Genomic DNA, 23638 nt, shown 5'->3' with positions numbered 1-23638 from the left:
GCAAAGTTGTAGCATCCCAAAACTCCTAAAAAGTTTTGGTACCTTACTTGGCATGCAGGAGGGAATGATTGGAATTTATATGGATTATATTAATATACAATCATGTATTGTATTAAATGTGTTTAAAGACCAACTTTTGTTAGAAATTGGCATTTTCATAATTTTGACCCATTGATGGTATATTTGTAAATATTATGTGTTATGTGCTTTGAGGCCACATTTTTATGTGAGTGTGTTATTTTCAACATGAGTGGATCATTTCGAGTGATTTTAGTTGAAAAGTCACATCGTCGATAAATAACCAATTCGAGCTGAGCCTAGGGGTATTTTGGGAATTTCAATATTTTGGGATTATTGGTGAAATGAAATTAACTGGTAGAATTATTGTGTTTAATTGATTAGTTGGTTAATTTTGAGATTAGTGGTGTAATTGGATTTTTAGGAAAATTACTAGAATGCCCTTGGATTTTGCTTTAAGGTTAAGGATGTTGGCAAAATGGTCTTTTGATCATAAGTTTGGGCATTATAGGCTAAGTGTTGATTGCAGCCAGCCATACATGTTCTAGGCACCTTTTTTTTCCTTTTTTCCTCTCAAATTTCACCAAGGCACCAAGTACCCCATTGCCAAGATCAAAGCTTTTGAGTTGAAGGATTTGAGAAGTATTTAAGCAGCAAGGGAGGATTTAGAGCTGCCAAGATCACCTCTAGCACAACGAATTTCCAAATTCTTAGCAAGGTATGAGCTTGTGTATTTCATTTTGTTCAAGTTCTTTTGTGTTGATGGTAGAATTGAAGCTTTATGTTAATTTTCGAATCTTAGAGGCATGGGTTGTTTGGTTGGGTGTTTAGATGATAAGAATAGGTTTGTAATCTGATTTGAAGCTTTGATTTGCATTGAGTTCATGTAATGACCCACTAATCTAGACTAATTGGACCATTATCGAAACTATACATAAAACTTACATTTTTACAAAAACACCATAATTTATTGAGTAACTTGAAAAATAAGAGTTATTTACAAAGAAACATAATACTAAGAAGGATTATGGGATCCCATTGTTTTTAAAACAAAACATGATTTAAAATAAAAGACATTACATAATAATGCGGAAAATACACATAAAAACCATAAAAACATAAAAGGAGACTATATCCTCAAATCGAATAACGCTCGGCCCCTTGACTCCATTCATCATCGATACACATCCTCCAAGCGTCACGAATCTTACCGCCTCTAAACTTATTTTCCTGCACATAAACAGAAAGGAGTGAGCCTAATGCCCAGCAAGGAAAACCTAACACATAGTCATATACATAATTTCATAAGAAAACATAAAGACATATCATAACACATAATTCACTTATTATAATGGCCATTATTACTTGGGGTCCCATAGACTAAACAAGCTTATGCCCATGAGATTAGTGGGGTCCTACCAGCTAAATAGGCTTATGCCCACAATCCTTTTGGGGTCTTGTTAGTCAAATAGGCATATGCCCAAGCCTACAACATACACATCAATAGCATATAACATATGAAAACATAACACATAAAATAGCATAATCATAAACATGTAGATTCTAGCCTATTTTCCTTACCAAAGTTACCGAGATTATGGACTGAGTTGGGATTGTTGGAACACTCCTAAAACCATAAGAAAGAGTAAGTCTAAAGAAAGGAGATGAAATGAAAGAGATGAAACAACTAAACCATAGAAAACATACTTACCGACTTATATGCTTAAAAGATTGGATTCCCTAACCAAAATAAGAATAAGGTTAGGGGACTGAGTAGAAGGTTTTGAGAAAGGAAATAACATAAAAATACAGAAAAGAACTAGAGTTTTGGGTTTACCTCAAAGATTGCAAGATCAATCTAACATCCACCGAAATACTATAGCACTCACTTACTTCCCAAAGTGTTTGATAAGCTTATGATGTTTAAGCTTATAGTTTTTCCCCAAACCAAGTGTTTACACTCTCACACTCACTTAACACTAGCAGCCTCTGAACTTAGAGCAAATGGTGAATAATGGCTGGGTACTAGGTCCTATTTATAGAGTTTGGGAATGAAAATATCTTGATTTTACTTGAATAAAAATAATGGCTTTTTAGGTGAAAATCATTTGAATAATCGTTCAGCAGAGGCTGAAGACTCGTTCAGAAGATGCTGGACTGTTGAAGGAGTTTGAATGGCTGAAGGGAAAAGAATTCAAATGTATTTGAATTCATGCTGGTGGAGGCGATATATCGCCCCCTATAGGCGATATATCGCCTGGACCTTTGTTCCCGAGGCGACCGTGCATCGATTCGTGTTTTCCGTATCTACGTGCTGCGACATATCGCCCCCTATAGCTGCGATATATTGGCATACGCTGAATATTTAAACACGAATTTACACATTTTTAGCTGAGTTTGAATGGAGTAAACAGCCTTGACTAAGCCCTCAACGTGCTCAAAGCTGCTGACTGACCCTATACATTCAAACTTTTACCCTTATTTAGTTTAATCCTCAAAAATACTTAATCCTTAATTACCATTCAAAACATGTGCTTAAAAATCCTATTGGTTGTTGTCTAAACCTTATAATATAATAATATAATCCTTAATATCAGACACATTAATCAAACCTTAGGTTATACTTAATATTCTTAAACTATAGGTTAAACTTAGAAAATCTATAAGTACTACTATGAGTGTCCAAATAACTCCCGGTCTGAACCAAAAATCCAAAGTAACAATGATAACACTAAACATACTATAATACTACTAAACAATTAGCTAAGTAAAGTTCTTGGACTCTACAGTTCATGTATTTGAGGTTTAAATTCAGATTTAAGAAATAATTTGGAACTTTTGACTCTAGTTGATGAATTGTTAGTCTAAGGCCTGAATTGGTGTTTTAATGATGTTTTGATATTGTTTTGGGGTTGTAACATTGGTTTGTGGTTGTTTTGGTGTTCATAATTTGTAGGAAAACTTGTTGGGGTTGAGTTTTTGGTTTGAATTTGTAGGGGAAAATCGCAAGATCGATTTGGGGAAGATCACTATGATTTCTGGGCTCCATTTGGGTTTCTAGTGACCCAACACAATCGCGATAGTGTCCCAGAATGTAAGAGATTTTGAATTTAATTTGGGGTTTCTAGGGCATTAGTGTGATTGCACTGGGATAGAGCGCCACTGCACCAGTGCCCTAGAAAGACCAAACTTTCTGTGGGTACGATTGTGCCAGGAGTAGGCGTGACTGGGCCAGGTGCCTCGAAACATGGGTTTTCTGATATTTTTGAGACTGTGTTCAAGAGCTTTAGGACTTTTTCTAGGGGCCCACTTGGGGAGCTCAGGGGACGATTCTACTCCAGGGTTGAGTGAGAAGTTGAAGCCCAAGAGCTATGGTTTTAGTTTGAACTCGGTGTTTGGATGAATCCCTAATAGCATATCATTCGTGTTGTGACTAGGGTTCCACAAGGATCGAGAAAAGGATCACCCTAGAGGTCATTTCGTCTTTCACGCAAGATTCGAGGTAAGAAAACTGGCATATGAACATAGAGCAGAGAGTTTGCTCAGTTATATTGAGATGCAGCTATAACAATTTATCTGAATTTGTTAGGGTTGAGTTTCCCTTCATGCCTACTATTGCGTACTATGCTTATTTGTATTGATTTTTCTGTGGATGACCGATATGGTTTGTCATCGACAATCGTCCAGAACGTGGGCTATGACGGCAGAGAGAAGTTGAGGTTGCAGTACCCACTCGTCTGGCATGGACTGTAAGCTTGGTGTCGAGAGACGCACCTGGCTCGGTTGGGCCGTTCAGCGAGGATGTTTGGCTGGGCCGTGTTGAAATGATTTATGTGTTGAAATGAGCATATTTGTAAATTGTGAAATATGTTTATGATCTGTATGATTGGAATGAATGCATCTATTACCTGTGAGGCATGTTGTTTGTTGTTTATCTTTCATCGGTTATTTTATTATGCCATGTTGGATTTTCTTACTGGGGCTTAGATCACGGGTGCTCTATGATATAGGTAATGGCAAGGGATATGTTGACCAACCATGAGTTGGAGGGCTTTGGAGTAGCGCTTACATGTCCAACCTGCTCGGCTGCCACAATCGAGAGATTTGGAGGGACTTAAGATATAAGACCAAAATTTGTCTCTTAGTTCAACTATTTTTATAATCCCTTAATGTAATTGTATTTTGATAAATATTTTTGGGATCCCATGTAATTTTTTAAAGAATTAATCAAAAGATTAATCTTTTGACCAAAATTGTAAATACCTAAATCGTTATTTAATTTTAATTAAACTTTTGAATCCAAATGACTTGCTTATCGATTTAAGCATTATTTTAAACACACAGTGTAACAGTCTTAAATTAGTAGGACATTACAAAAGTGGTATTCTTAGTTCTTTATGTTGTTGATATTCTACTAATTGGAAATGACATAGAAACATTAACAAAAGTAAAGAAATGGCTAGCTAAACAATTCCAATTGAAGGATTTGGGAGATACAAACTATGTTCAAGGCATTAAGATCTTTAGGGATCGACAAAATACAATTTTGGCATTGTCCCAAGGGACTTATATTGATAAGGTATTGGAATGCTTTTTTATGCAAAAAGGGTGACATGCCAACTCGTCACGGAATTGTCCTTTCTAAAGAAAAGTGTGCTAAGATACCTCAAGAAGAAGAGGACATGAGACACTATCCCTACGCCTCTGCAGTACGCAGTCTTATGCATGCCACGTTGTATACAAGACCTGACATTTGTTATGCAGTAGGGACAGTCAGTCGTTATCAATCCAATTCAGGATTGAGTCATTGAGTTGTAGTAAAGAGTATTCTCAAGTATCTTATAAAAATACACTGATTCTAATTTTCAGTCAGACAGAGATAGTCAAATCTCAACTTCTGGATCAGTGTTCACACTTGGTGGAGCAGTTGTAGCGTAGCGTAGTATTAAACAAACAAATATTGAAAATTCTACCATGGAAGTCGAAGACATAGTGACTTGTGAAGCAGCATAAGAGGCTGAGTGACTCAAAAAGTTCTATAATGATCTGAAAGTTGTTCCAGACATGGATAAGCCATTGGTCCTATATTGTGACAACAGTGGGGCGGTAACTAACTCAAAGGAACCATGGAGTCATAAGAGGGGAATGCACATCGAGAGGAAGTACAACTTGAACAAGGATATAATCCAAAGAGGAGATGTAGCCATTATGAAGATAGCTTCAGAACATAAACTTTCAGATCCTTTCACTAAGACTTTAGCTACTAAGTCTTTTAAGGATCATGTTAGAAACATGGGTTTTAGAGAGATGCTTGATTTGCTTTAGGGAAAGTAGGAGATTGTTAGGAATAATGCCCTTTAAAGTATCTGTGTTAGAAAATGTCTTTATGAAATAAATAGTTGAGATGAATTTTTGCATATATTGGTTGTTTATTATTATTATTTGAATAATATTATATGAATATACGAAAATTTCCGAATTCGTTATTGTGATTACAATCTTTTATTGGTACGAGAGGATTAAGATTGTAGGGGAACAAATTTAAATAGCACACAATAAAAAATAGTTATATGGAGTCTTTGAATTAAATATTGTTACTCTAGTTCATTAGTATTATGAATACATATAATTTAGATCACAATTATTGATGTAGTAGGAAATCATAGCGGAGGTACTATGTATAATGCGATTATAAATAATTGGACCCAATATGTTATTAATACTTAGTTAAATACTGTTTTGTTGAATAAGTATTAATTAAACATATCAATAAGATGATCATATACAAATTGATCTCAATCCTGAAGTTAATATGAAGTCCTATTAATGTCATTTGAGTCCTTTGATTCACTCGTAATGGTTTGTCAGAATGATCAGGCTGAAAACTTTTATTTTGGAGACTCATTGATGTAAGTGACTGGGGACATAGTAAACATATATGAAATATATACCTTTCTAAGAGGAATTGCATAATGGTTCCTTTAAGGATAAACTTTTGGAACGTAAAGGGCATTGAGCTCAAATTCATAAATTAGTTGATGAATTAACCTTCACTAGTAAAGTTAATGGTACTTAAGGAAACCAAAAATAATTAAAGAGGTAAAACAATGATGGTACACCTATTTTAATCATAAACCATTAATATAGGATTGAATTGCATGTAATGATTAAATCAATGGACGCTTTTTATCTTTAAGAAGTACTCTGTAAATAAATGTCTATAATTGCAAGAGTGTAGTCTCATATTTTTAGTGGATTAATACTGAGATTAATAAATTAAGTTTATTATATTAAAGAGATTTATTTCATAATCTAAACTTATTGGAGCTTAAAATTATAGGTCCATGGTTCCTCGATGTGGCTCTATCAACACTATTCAAGATAAGAGTTGAAATCGAGATTAATGAGTGAAATGACATATTTAGAAGAAATTTCTCATCAGGGAAAATATGTAATTGAGATAAATTAATTGAATATTAACTTTTTAAATTAAGTAATTAAATAATTAATTATAATTTTTTAAATTAATACATATTAAAGATAATTAGTTTTGAATTAATTGATTTTTATTTAAAATTGTGAAAAATAAATCTCATAATTCAAATTAGATTTGAATTGGTTCAAAAATTTATTCAAATAATTAAAATATTTAACGAATATGGTTGGTTATCAGATTTTATATATTTTATCATTTTTTGAATAAATATATTAATTAATGAGTAATAAATAAAATGGTTAAGACACATGCCTTGAAATGACATGTGTCACACGCCAATCACAGTGCTTGCAAGAGACTAAGTCTGAAATATTTTATTTATTTAATAAATTTCATAATTAAAATTGTTTTATTTTTTAATTTTGAATTTTGAATTTAATTCAATTATAAAACAATTAAATAGAAAATAATTGTCTAGAGTTTTCAAGAGACTTCCAAAAGACTCAGATTTTCACAGAGAGAAAATATATCGTCTCTTTTCTCTAAGCTTGAAAACAAATCTCAAGACCTAATTCCAAGATCTCATGTGTTGAGTACATCCTTTGAATCCTTATTTAAATAGCAAAAGATTGCAAGGACTCTCGATAAACTTCAACTGGCATGTTCTTCTTTATATATGCTTTATATATTGTATGTATATTAATGGATCTGTCATTAAAAGTTTTTTTAAATAAATATTTTGAAATCACTCAGGTCCACCAGTCCTTGAATTCAACTGTGCACATGGTAAACATGTTACCAACAGTTTTCCAGTGAGCTGAGGCATCATGTAACGTCCAAAATTACCTAATAAGACCTTGAGTAGGGGACCGGAATGGAAATATATGGAATTATATGCTTATATGATATATTTGTGTACAATTATGTCAGTTATATGATAATATAACTAGTTATGCATGTTTAAGAATATTGAATATGCATATGGGCCTGTTTCTTATTAGAAGGGAAATTTTCATAATTTGGTCCATTATGGGCATAATTGTATATATGTGCCTATGTGATATAAGTGAGGGACCACATTATTATGTGGGTTTATTTTGGTTATTCAACACGAGACGATCCTAGGGAGCAAGTAAGCGGGAAGGTCACAATGAGACCCAGTACCCGACTCGGGGTGAGTCAAGGGGTATTTTAGGTATTTAGCACAATATCGAGTTAACGTGAAATAGAAATAAATAATTGAGGATATATTTGGAGTTAGTGAGATTAGGAGGGAATACCAGGGATTTTGACCACTTTGCCCTTGGAGACGTTTTTGGTGCCCCGAGCCTCGGGATTAGCTTAAGTAACTTAATGTAGAGTCCTAAAATTTTACTTAGCTAGTTAGATAGTAGTAGTAGCAGCAATATCTAGTATTAGTTTGTAGTATGTTAGATTTCGTGGATTTTGGTTCAAACCGGGACTTAGTTGGAAACTCCTAGCAATAGTTAAAGATTTTATAAGTTTAACCTATAGTTTAAGAATATTAATTATAACATAAAGTTTGGTTAATATTGCTGGTTATTAATATGATAATTATTATAACCTAAGGTTTAGATAGAGCCAATAAGAATATGACACTTGTCATGAGCATGGTTATTCCTAAGGTTTAGATAGAGCCAATAGGATTATGACACTTGTCATATGCATGATTATTAAGGAATTATTATTTTAATGATAAAATAAGGGAAATATAAGACTTAGTCTTCACCAGAATCTGTTAGGAGCATGACATTTGTCACAAGTTTATTTATTTGTGGATTAGGTTGTTATTTAGATAATTGAATAGATTTTTCGTAACTTTAGGATACTGTAACTTCTGACCTATTTTGGTCCCAGTTATGTTATGAATTTCGAAAAATAGTATTTCTAGATAGTTGTAGATAATTGAAATAACTTTCTAACGATATAAATATAGTCTAAATTGAAGTCCTACAGCTCCAGATATGTTGATTTTACTGCAGGTGAGTTTAGAGTTACGAGATTTAGGGAGTTAGAAGTTAGGATTCTATTTGTTTTTATTATTTTTGTTTTTAAAAATCATGCTTTGACTCCTTAAACCTCTCTCTGAAAAATTTGACCAAGTCTTTGGTTGAAGAATATTAAAATATTTTCAATTAAATTCATTATTTTTATTCAAAGCTGAAAAGAAGATTTTTATTCCTAGAACTCTATAAATAGGACCTAGCACTAAGCCTTTTCATTCATTCTTCAAGCATTGATCAGAGCCTTCCAGATGCTAGTGAGACTATAGAGTGATAAACACTTGGGTTGGGGTTACAAGATTTATCATTCTAAGCTTATTAGACACTTGGGAAGTAAGGTTCATAGTGTGTTTTTCGGTTTCGAGGTGTAGTTCGGTCATAGAAATTTCAAAGGTATTCCTATTCTTAGTTCCTTTTCTGTATTGTTTCATTAGTTCTTATAGTTTTTCTCTACTCAATTCCTAACTCAGTCTTCTCGATTCTTGGTTAGGCATCTAAGTTCTTCGAACTTGAGATTTCTTATTGGTAAGTATCTTCTCGATGGTTTAGTTCATTCCTTTTCATCTCTTTCTTTTAGAAAACTCACCTCTCTATTAATGGTTTTTAGGAGTGTTCCAAAATCCTAACCTTGTTCTCATCATCCCGGTATTTTGGTAAGGAAAATAGGATAGTACTTATGTGATATGTGCTATGTTTATATAAAAGTGTTATGATTATGCTAATAGTATGTTCTTATGTGTTATGATATATGTATGTGTGTGGGGCTTATAGTTGTTATATAGCAAACCCTATCACTTTTATGTTTTGGGGCTTATAGTTGCTATATAGCAAACCCCAACACTTTTATGTTTTTGGGGCTTGTAGTTGCTTAACTAGCAAACCTCATTGTAGTCTGAGGCTTATAGTTGCTTAGTTAGCAAACCCCAATAGTCACCATGTACATGGGTTAGAATTATGGTATGTGTTATAGTATATGATATATGTTCATAGTTTATGTGTATAATTATATTTCATGCTTGTAGTAGATTTTACTTGCTGGGCATTAGGCTCATTCCTTTATGTTTTATATGTGCAGGAAAATAGTTATAGCTGCAGGAAGGTTCTTGGCAACTTGGGAATGTGTATTGAGCGAGAATGAAATCGGTGGATTGCGCGAACGATTCGAGGATGAAGTTGTTTAAGTCTTTTAAATTATGATTTCTATGTATTTCCGCACTTAATTTTGTAACCAATTTATTTAAGTTATGTTCCATTTTATTTTCAAACAATGGGATCCCATATCCTAACTAAATTTTATGTATTTTTACCCTGGTTTTACAGTTTTTAATAAAGTTACGACTATTTTATATGTAAGTTTTCTTAAGATTAGTATCTATGAATAATAGTTATTGTTGACGGTCAGAACTCGTCAACGAAGTTAAGTTGGAAAAATTGTCAAATCAAAATCGCTAATGGGAAAGCTATCAAAACTTGAATAATAACTCAAGAACTAGGATATCACAACAATGGAGAAATTAATCTTTCATTCACACTTAAGGCTCTGCTACAGTAAAATTTCCAACCCCCTTTCAGGTGGTCTTAGAATTCCTTTTATAGTAGGCTCTAATGGCCTTAGGTACATAGTGGTCCAGGGGACCAAGTGGTACATTCGTACTGTGTCAGGGGAGTGGCTTCAGAGGTCGTGGACGTACATTTCATACATGAGCAGGTGTTAGGGAGACGTTTCCACCACTTTTCTGTGCCCATGTCTGATACGTGGCGGCAGGCATAGTGGCGCAGGAGGTCGTGGTGTCGGCTCTGTCCTATGGCCGTAGACGTACGGACCATGATCCTTACCCCAGCAATCTCACTGGTCCTGGTATCTGTACTTAGTACTTGGTCGTACAAATATGTCTCATTCGACTCGTACGGGATCTCCTAAACATGGGGATCTCGAGGTGTAGGGAACGGGACCCTTGGTACGGGATGCCTGGAGCACTCTAAGGTCATCCACGGGCGCGGGCGATAAGTGCTTGGCCTCGCTCCACGTCTTAGCGTACGAGGCAAGATGCCTTTGGGCCATACGTGTCAAGTTATGGGGCGTCGGCCTCCCGAGAAGATGGTAGGCTGGTGGACCTCCAGGGGCGCGCGCGTGGGACCTTGCGCGGCCTCGCGCATGGGGCGCCGTTGACGGCCTCGCAGCCTCCCTCGGCCTCGCGCGGTTGGAATGGCCTAAGGGCCCCGCGATATGGTGGGGTCTCGCCCACGCGGCGACCTTGTGGGACGACGGCCTCGCGAGATAGGGGGGGCTTCACCCATGCGAGGGCCTCGTGGGACGGCCTCGCGAGATGTGGCCTCGCGGAATGGCTTCGCGAGATGATGGGGCTTCGCCCATGCGAGGGCCTTGCGGGATGGCCTCGCGAGATGTGGCCTCGCAGAACGAATTCTCGAGATGGCGGGGCTCCGCCCATGCGAGGGCCTCGCGGGATGGCCTCGCGAGATGTGGCCTCGCGGAATGGCTTTGCGAGGCGGTGGGGCTCCGCCCATGCGAGGGTCTCGCGGGATGGCTTCGCGAGACGGTGGAGTTTCGCCTACACGAGGGCCTCGCGAGATGGTGGTCTCGCGGGATGGCTTTGCGAGACGGTGGAGCTTCGCCCACACGAGGGCCTCGCGAGATGGCCTCGCGAGATGGTGGCCTCGCGAGATGGTGGCCTCGCGGAACGGCTTCGCGAGACGGTGGGGCTTCGCCCATGCGAGGGTCTCGCGGGATGGCTTCGCGAGACGGTGGAGCTTCGCCTACACGAGGGCCTCGCGAGATGGTGGTCTCGCGGGATGGCTTCGCGAGACGGTGGAGCTTCGCTCACACGAGGGCCTCGCGAGATGGCCTCGCGAGATGGTGGCCTCGCGGAACGGCTTCGCGAGACGGTGGGGCTTCGCCCATGTGACGGCCTTGCATTTTCCCTTGATGAGATTATGAGCATCAACACTTGCCCCCTTAGTCTAAAAGAGGGTCTTTAGGTGCTCTTGTAGACTATTCATCTTGGTCCCTATAAATAAGCCTTCATGCATGGCTTAATTTTTACACCTTACTTCCTTGGCTTAGTGGTAGTTAGACCCTTGCTCTTTTCGAGAGGTAAAGGGTTCAATCCCCCACAACCTCACTTTTTCCATAGTTTCATCCTTTTTTCATTTTTTCATCACCATTCATTTTTCATTTTTTTTTACATATGAGCTAGTTTCTTGGTGTGTATATTTTAGGACTAACACACATTTCTGGTTAATTCTTGCAGACGCGCATTTTCAACGCTTTGGTGCTTTTCGCCTCCCAACCTTCCTTGGACTCCGACCTCGTTCTTTTAATCGCTTGAAGTATATTTTCTTTCCTTCTCCCGTTTATTTACTTATTTTATCGGATCCAGACTAGCAACATTTGGGATGGGGTACATTAGTCCGAGCTTGTAGTGAGTTTGACCGTATGCACGCCCCTCCTCTTTTTTTTTTTATATATATACCCTGTAGTAGTCCATTTAGGGCGTTTGCATCTAGAGGTATTAAGCCTATTCCTTTGTGTTTTGTAGCCTTCCCCTCGTTTATACGTGAGCCCCTTTTTGCTGTTGGGACGTGGTTTCATGGCCAGTGAGGGCCCGTCCGACATACCCCCAAGGGCTGAGTTTATCGACCTGTCTTCAGACTCAGAGTCCCCTGAGGGCAATCCTTACTAGGACTATGATTCTTTGAGGCAAGCCCGCATTCGCCACCTCGAGTGCATGGCTGATCTTAGGCATAAAATTTGGGTGGTAGAGAGCGAAGTTGACTCGGTGTCGAGGGGAGATGGAGGACTTTCACCCCTGGGTCTTAGTGACCATATAGCGCGTCTTAGGACGACCCTTTTTGAATTGCGGTGGGAGTTAGAATTTATGGAGGGACACATTCCGCCAGAGCCTCCCACTCCCCCTTCGCCTGATGACGGTCATGGGGCTATTAGCTCCTCTCCTCAGCCTCTAGTCTCAGTTGATCCTAACTTAGCGCTTCCGCCATCGCTCCCTCGATGGAAAACTCTTGCTAGAAAGAAAAAATGGAGGATTAAGTGTTCTGCCTCTCCCTCACACATTTCTTTTGATTTTGCAGATATGTCAAAGGCACGCAGACAGGTGTCCGTCCAGGAAGAGGACGACGCCCCCCTACTGGCGTCCAGCTTAGTGTCCCACGTGTCTCCGAATAAATTGAAGGCAATCGTGAAACATTACCGAGCTCCTCTAGAATATGCCCTGCACGCTGCTCAGGAGGCTTGCCGGGCCAACCGCCCTAAACTGGGCTTTGTGGCTTTGAGCGAGCAGATTCTGAAGGCGGGTGGCACCATTCCTCTACACCCATTCTTTGTGGCGGTTCTCAACTATTTTGATTTGGCCCCTCTCCAACTGTCGCCCAACAGTTGGTTGACTTTAAGTTGCCTCTTCATTTGGTTTAAGGACAATGAGAAACGCGCCCTGACGGCGCAAGAGGTGCATTCCTTGTATAACCTTATAGCATTGCCCAGGTCCAAGGGCTTCTACTATCTGCAGAAGGCCAACAGTGAGCTCCCCTTAATAGAGGGCTCGGTGTCCAATACCGGGCCTTGGAAACAAGATTTTTTTTGGGTAGAGGGGCCTCTCTCGGTTCGTGAATGCTTCCGCGCCAACCCTAGTAAGTATCCTGGTCTTTCTTTTTTTTTTTCTTACTAGAACTTACTGTTTTGCACTCTCGCTTGTACTGACATTGACGCGGTTCTTGTAGGGAACTTTGCTGATCCCTCGGTCATTGGGTCGGAGGCGGAGGCCATAGGCAGACTCATTGATGCAGATTCCGCTCTGAAGAAGGCAACGGTCCTTTTTACGGTGGCAAATCTCACCCGCCACCAATTGTCCACGGTCTCTAACTCCAAGTTCCTGTGGTCGATCACCGGGTCTAAGAAGGTTGTGGCTACGCCGGCTAGGCCATCACTACATGAGGGTGAGGTTGAGGTGGAGATGGAGGATGCCCCCCCGTCCCCCGGGGGATGCCCTCTCTATGGCCCACATGACTAGGACATGGATTTTCCATCTCTGGACCCGCAGGCCGCGGCGGGATGTTACGCCCCTCCTGGCCTTGATGGCACGGACGTTTTTCCCCAGGTCCCCCATGACATTGGCATACCAGACGCTGACTACGTTGACCTCTCGGAGCCCCCTTCTAATGCACCAGGGTCCCAGTTTTTTCCCTTCTCTGCGCCGCCTCCTGCTTCGGCGAGTGGCTCATCCGTTCCCGTCCAACCAGATGTTCCTAGCGTGGAGGCAGAGCCTTGGGTGACCAGGATGGCCTCAGTTTATGGGAAGCGTTTCGTTCCAATAGCTGCGAGCCTCCCTGTCTCCGACTGGAGGAGCCTGGGGAACGTGACTCAACCAGACCTCGGGGAGATGCTAAGGCGTGCCGCGGCTTGGGTGAGGCTTTGCACCTTGCGTTGATTAGTATTATGCATAGATGCACATGTGTTTTTCTTTTTGTTACTTATCGCTGATGCCATTGATTTTCTTGCGCAGGTCTATATCGTGTCTCTTCGGCATGCTGACTCGTCCGGCGTCCTCTCCGCATCTACCACTGAGAGGGACGGCCTCATAGTCCAGGTCCAGGAGCTTGAAAATGAGCTTAGTGCAACCAAGGTCCAACTGTCAAAGGCCCGGACTAAATATGCCATGTTGGACTCGAGGAATGAGAAGTTGAAGGCTAAGATCAAGGAGCTGAAGGGCAAGGCTAAATGCCTGGAGCGCGAGCTCCAGGGGGCCAAGGTTGCTGCGTCCGGGTCGCATGAGATGGTTATCCAAATGGGGACTGAAGTTGAGGTCCTTAGGGATGAACTACAGTCGGCTCAGGAGAAGGACGCTTCCTTGGAGGCGGAGAAGGCTTCCTGGGAGGCGGCGAGAGCTTCCTTGGAGGCGGAGAGGGTCATAACCGAGCGCAAGTCTATAGACCGGGCTCTTTACAATGTGTGGAAGCAGGATCCCAACTTCGACTTCTCCTCTTTTGGCGAGCAGGCTGTTGCCCGAGCGGCCTGGTGGAGTGCCCACTACGGGAGGCCTTGAAATAGTCTCGCTCCTTTTTTGTTTTTTATTTTGTAACATCATCATCAGTGCTACTTTTAATTGTTAGTAACCCTTGTATTATCTTGAGAAATTTTTTTTTTCTTTCTAATGTATGAATACATATGATGTTGCTGTTTATTTCTTGTTCTACTGCATTTGAGGCCCCTTTATGCCTGTATGATGAGGTTTGGTTGGTTCCCTTCTTTAATTTATCTGGCTGGAGGTCCTTTGGAACCCATGTGAGAGGGTTCATTGGGACCTCTTTTGGTGCCTCTTGGTGGCTTCTATAAGGATATTTTGACCCCTTGGGTCTTAGCTATCCTTTTATGTTTTTCTTACACGCACTTATTATTTCTTTGCGAGAAGCGTCCCTCTCGTCATTTTGCATAGTACTATTTCTGCAAGGGTCTCTTTTAGGACCCTTTTTGGCTAGACGGCTTGGTGGCCGCTCTAGACTTATTAGTGTTGTCAGTATATATATTTTTCTTTCGTAAGGCCTTTTGGCCTCCTTGATGTTCACAAGGGTAGCTAATCCTTGTAAACTCAGGGGAGGCCTTGCAAGGTCTTTTTACTATTTTCTGTGTTTAGGGACTTCGTCCAGGGCCCCGATATAAGGGGTCCTTCTAGGACCTCCCATTGAACGGTCCTTTTCAGGGCCATGGTCCCTCTCGGGTCCTCCTAATGCATAGGGGGTCGTTTTTAGGCTACTCCTAATTGAGGGCCCTTTTCAAGATCCCTTATCAGAGGGTCTTTTTTAGGAGCCTCTTTTTTAGGAGGGCGAGGGGTCCTTTCCAAGATCCTCCGTTAGAGGGACCTTTTTAGGTTCCCCTTGCTAGCTGTGTTATCGCCCCTTGTCCTGCCCCCAAGTGTTTGGTGAAATTTATTTCGGCGGACACTTTGCTGATGCCCGAGTATCGAAGAAAAAATAACACACGAAGTGGCTAACAGTTTTACTTATAATATGTGGTTTCATTCATCATATTCGTAACATAATGGTCTTATACACGTAGTTGCAACGGTACATAGGTGGTTGTCATATGACGCAAAACATAAAAAGACTCACATCTACTTAGGAGGCTATCTAGGTAACCTCTTTGATTTCTTCCTATCCTATGAAGGAAGCGTGCCACACTTGTGCTTTTACCCGCGGGCATGGGCGCCTTACTGGTAGTACTTCCTCAGGTGTTCTGCGTTCCATGCCCGGGGTATGATGGTGTCGTCCATGCGAGCCAGCTTGTAAGTGTTCAGGGGGATGCACTGAGCAACCTGGTAAGGCCCCTCCCAATTTGCCCCCAGCACTCCTGCACCTGGGTCTTGTGTGTTTGGGAGCACCTTCCTCAGCACCAAGTCGCCAACTCTGAAAGTTCTCTCTCGCACCCTTGAATTGTAGTACCTTGCGGCGCGTTCCTGGTATACTGCCACCCTCATTTGGGCTTTTTCTCTCTTTTCCTCCAGCATGTCTAAGCTTTCGGTCAGGGCTACGTGGTTGGCTTCATCTCCATATGCCTGTACCCTGTGGGACGTGACTCGCATCTCGACCGGGAGCACAGCCTCGCACCCATAGGCCAAGGAGAATGGGGACTCCCCAGTAGTCGTGTGTGGGGTGGTTCTGTAAGCCCACAACACATTTGGTAGCTCATCTGCCCAGGCTCCCTTCATCTTCTCCAGCTTTGTCTTTAGGTTCTTCTTTAGGACCCTGTTGATGGCCTCCACTTGCCCATTGGCCTGGGGGTGTACCACCGCGGAGAAGCTCCTCCTTATACCTCTTTCCTTACAGTATTCATCGAAGGCTCCTCCTTCGAATTGGGTACCATTGTCGGAAATAATCTTGTAGGGTACCCCATATCGACACACAATGAATTTATTGACAAAAGAGGTGATGTGCTTAGCGGTTATCTTCATAAGGGGTTCCGCTTCTACCCACTTAGTGAAATAATCCACCGCCACCACCGCGTACTTCGCTCCACCCCTGCCTGTAGGAAGAGCGCCGATTAAGTCTATCCCCCAGATAGCGAAGGGCCAGGGGCTGAGCATGCTGGTCAGTTCGCTTGGGGGTCTTCGAGGGTAATTGGAGTGCCTCTGGCACTTGTTGCATTTCGTGGCAAAGTCATGCGCGTCTTTCTCCATGGAAGGCCAGTAGTATCCTTGTCTCATGGCCTTCCTAGCCGTGGAGGGTCCACTTTCGTGGTTGCCGCACTCTCCCTCGTGGATCTCTTGTAACACCTTCAACACCTCCTCTTCTTCTACACACCGCAGGAGTGGCATGGAGAATCCTCTTTTGTAAAGGACCCCATCTATCAAGGCGTACCTTGCGGCCTTGTACACCAACCTCCGAGATTCATTTTTATCCGCAGGCAAGGCTCCTTCCTCCAGGTACCTCTTGATTGGCTCGGTCCATGATTTCTTTGGGACGCTGATCATGTGCACATCTGCGCCTTCGATGCTAGGCTTTGGTATATACTCCACGGGTATTGATTCCAAGACATCACCATCCTTGGTAGATGCCAGCTTTGCGAGTGCATCGGCATGGGTGTTCTTTTCTCTGGGGATTTGCTCTATAGTATATGCCACCATTCGTCCCAGATAACCCTTCACCTTCTCCAAATATGCTGCCATCTTGGGCCCCCTTGCCTGGTACTCCCCCTTTATTTGGCATACCACCAATTGCGAGTCACTGAAAATATGAAGGCGCGTTACTTTCAATTCCTGGGCTAGGCGCAGGCCAGCTAAGAGCGCCTCGTACTCCGCCTCATTATTGGAGGCCTCAAACCCAAATCGGATTGCGCAGTACATTCTGTGTCCCTCGGGCCCGGTCATCATGATGCCCGCTCCCGATCCTCCTTCATTCGATGCGCCATCAACATGAAAACTCCACTCCTATACACCTCCTAGTTCATCCTCCATAATAGGCTGCTCCCCTCCTTCACTCTGTCCTTCATTCGGCTGATGGGTGAACTCTACTATAAAATCTGCCAGCACCTGTCCATTGATGGAGGCCCTTGGGGTGTAGACGATATCAAACTGACTTAGCTCAATCGACCATTTCATTAGTCTCCCTGAAGTCTCTGGCTTATGTAAGACTTGTCTCAAAGGACTATCCGTTAAGACATCAATTGTATGCGCATGGAAGTAAGGCTTTAACTTCCTCGACGCCACTACTAGCGCATAGGCCAGTTTTTCGATCTCTGGATACCGGCTCTCCGCGTCCACCAGACGCTTGCTGATATAGTATACGGGCTATTGTTGCTTCTTCTCTCCCTTAACCAGGGCTGCGCTGATGGCATGCTCAGACACTGCCAAGTACAGGTACAGCTTCTCGCCCTTCTTTGGCTTTGCTAACAGGGGCGGCCTCCCCAGGTGCTCTTTCAACCTGACAAATGCTTCCTCACATCTTTCATCCCAAGTGAACTTTTTGCTCCCTTTGAGGATGTCAAAGAATGGGAGGCATTTATCGGTGGACCTTGAGATGAACCTATTAAGGGCCGCCACCCTTCCTGTTAGGCATTGCACCTCCTTCTTGTTCTTTGGCGGGCTCATTTCTATGAGTGCCTTTATCTTGTCAGGATTGGCCTCGATGCCTCTGGAATTGACCATGAAGCCCAAGAATTTTCGTGACGATACCCCGAAAGTGCACTTGGCTGGGTTCAACTTCATCCGGTATTTCCTGAGCGTGTCAAACATCTCACCAAGGTCTTTGTTGAGCTCTGCTGCTACTTTGGATTTCACAAGCATGTCATCCACATACACCTCCATATTCCTTCCTATCTGATTGGCGAACATTTTATTCACCAGCCTTTGATAGGTGGCTCCCGCGTTCTTGAGCCCGAAGGGCATCACTTTGTAACAGTATAGCCCTTTGTCTGTAATGAATGACGTGTGCTCTTCATCTGCTGAGCTCATTGGGATTTGGTTGTATCCTGAGTAGGCGTCCATAAAACTTAGTAACTCATGCCCCGCTGTTGCATCTACTAACTGATCTATCCTGGGAAGTGGGAAGCTGTCCTTAGGACATGCTTTATTCAAATTCGTGAAATCAACGCAAGTTCTCCACTTCCCGTTCGGCTTTGGCACGAGTACTGGGTTCGATACCCACACAGGGTAGAAGGACTCACGGATGAAACCGTTGGCCTTCAACTTATCAACCTCTTCCTTTAACGTTGCGTATCTTGTTGGATATAGCGCCCGCCTTTTCTGCCTGACGGGCCTTGCTCCTGGGGAGATGTTCAGGTGGTGGCACATTACGCTGGGGTCTATGCCCACCATGTCCTCATGACTCCATGCAAATACGTCTAGATTATCCTTAAAAAATCTTATCAATTCCTCCTTCACGTCACCTTGTAGGCTTCTCCCTATCTTCAATTTCCTTAAGGGTTCTTCCGTCACCGTAGCCTCCTCTACTTCTTCTACCGGTTCTGCTCTTGCCTCATCCACGACCCGAGGGTCCAGCTCCTGCGGACCCCCTATGGGCATGCTTATCGCCTCATGTTCCACCATGGCCATTGGCTCATGTGGCTTTGCAGGCGTGCGGAGTGAGGTGTTGTAACACTCCCTCGCTTCTTTCTGTTCTCCTTTCATACTTGCGACCCCTCCTGGAGTCGGGAACTTGACAACCAAGTGATATATTGAAGTTATGGCTTTCAATTCTCTCAGGGAGGGCCTCCCCAATACCGCGTTGAAAGCTGATGCACAATCTACTACGACAAAGTTAGACATGACTGTAGTCTGGCGGGGTTGCTCCCCCATGGTAAGTGTCAATTCGATCATCCCAAGGGGTTGCACTGAATCCCCTGTGAATCCGTATAGGGACGACTGGCAGGGCTTCAGGTGACGCATACCCAATCCCATCTTTTCCAAAGCAGGGCGGTATAGGATATCCACTGAGCTCCCGTTGTCCACCAAGACTCGATGCACACGCATATTTTCCAACTGGACTGTCAGCACCAGCGGATCATTGTGGGGGAAGTGTACCCCTCGTGCATCTTCCTTAGTGAACGTTATCGAGTCGTTTTCCCCTTTGAAACTCTTCGGGGGTCGTTGTTCTAAACTCATGACGCAGGGAGGCGGACTTCGTCGAGCCTCTCTTGCATATTTATCTCGTCCCTTCCTAGAATCTCCCCCAAATCCTGGGCCTCCAAAAATGGTGCGAACCTCCCCCTATATTTCTGGGGCTCGCTTCTGTGCCTGGGGCGCTGTGGGCTCGTTTTCTGGCCTTTGCCTTTCTCGCTTGACATAGCGGCCTAAGTGCCCCCGGCGGATAAGCTCATCAATTTCCTCCTTCAAGTGGATACACTCTGCCGTGGTGTGTCCAATGTCCTTGTGGTATTGGCAGTATTTACTGGGGTCCCTCTTGGACCGATCCTTTCTCATTGGTGGGGGCTTTTTGAAGGGCACTCGATCTTCGTTGGTGACGTAAATATGCTCCCTGGTGTCAGTGAGGTTCGTATAGTAAGTATAGGCCGTTGGCCTATGATCACCCCCTCGTTTGGTCTTCCTCTGCTGGTCATCTCTCGACCCCTCATACGTCCTCTTCTTCTTAGCTATATTCGGCCAGTCGTTGATTGGGGGCTTTGCGTGGGACTCCTCCTTTCCGGCCTTCAGGTTTGCGTGGCCATCCTCCACACGGATGTACTTCTGTGCTCTTTCATAGAAGTCATCCAAGTCGGTGACTTCCCTCTTTAGCATGTTGTCCCACAACTTGCTCTCTGGGGGCACCCCAGCAGTAATGGCCATTTTTAACTCCCGGCGAGTTAGGCTCCCCACTTTTGCGGCCTCCATATTGAACCGGTGAATGTAGCTTTTTAGGCTCTCCTTCTCCCCTTGCTTCACGTTGGCCAGACTGGTACCTTGCATTGTGTAGTCCCGCACGGCATGGTGCTGTTGGAGGAATTCATCAGAGAACTGCTGCCAGGACCTGATGGACCCTGGCCTTAGTCTTTTGAACCATTTATAGGCGGGTCCCTTCAGGGTAACAGCGAAGCAATGGCACCTGGCACCACTCCCGATTCCCCTTAGTTTCATCAGATCATTAAATGCATCCAGGTGGTATTTTGGATCCGTGTTCCCTTCGTAAGGGGTCATATTGGGCTCCTTAAAATTGGTGGGGAGTCGGATTGCCTGAATTTCTCGCACGAAGGGCGACTCATGGTCGAAGTCCTCCTCAAAGGCCTGGCCATCCGACGTAGTGACAATCTTGCTCCGCAAGCTCCGCATCTCCGTGTCTAGGTCCTGCCTCCTTTTGCTGAGGGTGTCTCTCAGAGTGGACGGGCTAAGATCTGCCTTTCCCTTGCCTTCTCGAGGCGCCACAGGGGGCGTGGTCCCTTTGCCCGCCCTCTTCTTATTGAGCTCCTCCCGCAAGTCTGGGGGTGTTCTTTTGGAGGTGACCTCGTCCTCATGGCGAGGGGCAGCATTGGTTCTTGGTGCTAGCTTCTGGGCCTGCTTAGGCGGTTCGGGGTGATCATTTTGCTTTGTGCGAGGGGTGTTGCTAGTTGAATGTCGGGTTCTCCCATCATCTACCGGCACTGTGGTCTCCACCCTATCCTTGCCCTTCTCCTTCTCCTTCTCCTTAGGCAAGGTCACGCTAGACTTACCCTGCAATAGGCCGTTAAGGACCTCTTGCATGTTTTCTAAGGTGGTTTCTAATCTTTGGTTTTTGCGGTGGAGTTCACGTATCTCCTCTTCGTAAAACTGGGATTTCGAACTTGAGCTCACGGAGTGGACCCAGGGGTGCTTGTCATGCCTACGGGTAGAAGGACCCGGGTCTTGCCGGCCGGAGTTCAGTGCCTGCGGTGGTTTTGGAGGAGGGAACGCATCAGCGTTTGCCGGTGGTGCTCTTGGAGGACTCCCTCCGAGTGGAGCGGCTGGCGATGAGGCCACCCTATCACCCCCATGAACCTCAGGGTCTTGTGGGGGTTCTACGTCTCTGGGCGGAGGAGCGTCCCTCATGGAGGCCTTTAGCTGGACTCTGTTCAGGTGAACTTTGACCTCCCGCGTCTCCCTCAGTCCCTTCGAGCGTCTCGGCATCTTCTTCTTGTCGGAAACAATGGTGGAACAGTAGCTTAAAACAAACGTTCCCACAGACGACGCCAAACTGTTGACGGTCAGAACTCGTCAACGAAGTTAAGTTGGAAAAATTGTCAAATCAAAATCGCTAATGGGAAAGCTATCAAAACTTGAATAATAACTCAAGAACTAGGATATCACAACAATGGAGAAATTAATCTTTCATTCACACTTAAGGCTCTGCTACAGTAAAATTTCCAACCCCCTTTCAGGTGGTCTTAGAATTCCTTTTATAGTAGGCTCTAATGGCCTTAGGTACATAGTGGTCCAGGGGACCAAGTGGTACATTCGTACTGTGTCAGGGGAGTGGCTTCAGAGGTCGTGGACGTACATTTCATACATGAGCAGGTGTTAGGGAGACGTTTCCACCACTTTTCTGTGCCCATGTCTGATACGTGGCGGCAGGCATAGTGGCGCAGGAGGTCGTGGTGTCGGCTCTGTCCTATGGCCGTAGACGTACGGACCATGATCCTTACCCCAGCAATCTCACTGGTCCTGGTATCTGTACTTAGTACTTGGTCGTACAAATATGTCTCATTCGACTCGTACGGGATCTCCTAAACATGGGGATCTCGAGGTGTAGGGAACGGGACCCTTGGTACGGGATGCCTGGAGCACTCTAAGGTCATCCACGGGCGCGGGCGATAAGTGCTTGGCCTCGCTCCACGTCTTAGCGTATGAGGCAAGATGCCTTTGGGCCATACGTGTCAAGTTATGGGGCGTCGGCCTCCCAAGAAGATGGTAGGCTGGTGGACCTCCAGGGGCGCGCGCGTGGGACCTTGCGCGGCCTCGCGCATGGGGCGCCGTTGACGGCCTCGCAGCCTCCCTCGGCCTCGCGCGGTTGGAATGGCCTAAGGGCCCCGCGATACGGTGGGGTCTCGCCCACGCGACGACCTTGTGGGACGACGGCCTCGCGAGATAGGGGGGGCTTCACCCATGCGAGGGCCTCGCGGGAAGGTCTCGCGAGATGTGGCCTCGCGGAATGGCTTCGTGAGACGATGGGGTTCCACCCATGCGAGGGCCTTGCTGGATGGCCTCGCGAGATGTGGCCTCGCGGGATGGCCTCGCGAGATGTGGCCTCGCGGAATGGCTTGGCGAGACGATGGGGCTCCGCCCATGCGCGGGCCTCGCGGGATGGCCTCGCGAGATGTGGCCTCGCAGAACGACTTCGCGAGACGGCGGGGCTCCGCCCATGCGAGGGCCTCGCAGGATGGCCTCGCGAGATGTGGCCTCGCGGAATGGCTTCGCGAGGCGGTGGGGCTCCGCCCATGCGAGGGTCTCGCGGGATGGCTTCGCGAGACGGTGGAGCTTCGCCTACACGAGGGCCTCGCGAGATGGTGGTCTCGCGGGATGGCTTCGCGAGACGGTGGAGCTTTGGCCACACGAGGGCCTCGCGAGATGGCCTCGCGAGATGGTGCCCTCGCGGAACGGATTCGCGAGACGGTGGGGCTTCGCCCATGCGATGGTCTCGCGGGATGGCTTCGCGAGACGGTGGAGCTTCGCCTACACGAGGGCCTCGCGAGATGGTGGTCTCGCGGGATGGCTTCGCGAGACGGTGGAGCTTCGCCCACACGAGGGCCTCGCGAGATGGTGGCCTCGCGGAACGGCTTCGCGAGACGGTGGGGCTTCGCCCATGCGATGGCCTTGCATTTTGCCTTGATGAGATTATGAGCATCAACAGTTATTAATGGTCTAAAGTCTAGAATAAGTTGGGTCGTTACAGTTGGTATCAGAGCAACGCTCCATTTATATGAAGTTCTCCTTGATACACATGCTCAAGCTCCAAATTTAACGACCAATGTAAGTGTTTATGTTATAGTTGTTATGATTATGTGTTTAGTTAAAGTTTTAGCCCTTATGTTTTCAGTTAAGAATATTTGTAAAATTAGTTTATTTTCTTTATTTATTATCTTTGGATTTATGATTGTATATAGTGAAAACCTTTTTCCAAATTAATATCATTGTTATTTTTGAATGACATGTATGAGTTTGATTTTTTTTTACAATCATAATAAATAATGACCAAG

This window comes from Humulus lupulus, chromosome 6, assembly GCF_963169125.1.
Source record: "Humulus lupulus chromosome 6, drHumLupu1.1, whole genome shotgun sequence".
NCBI lineage: Eukaryota > Viridiplantae > Streptophyta > Magnoliopsida > Rosales > Cannabaceae > Humulus > Humulus lupulus.
Note: the sequence above shows the minus strand (reverse complement) of the source record.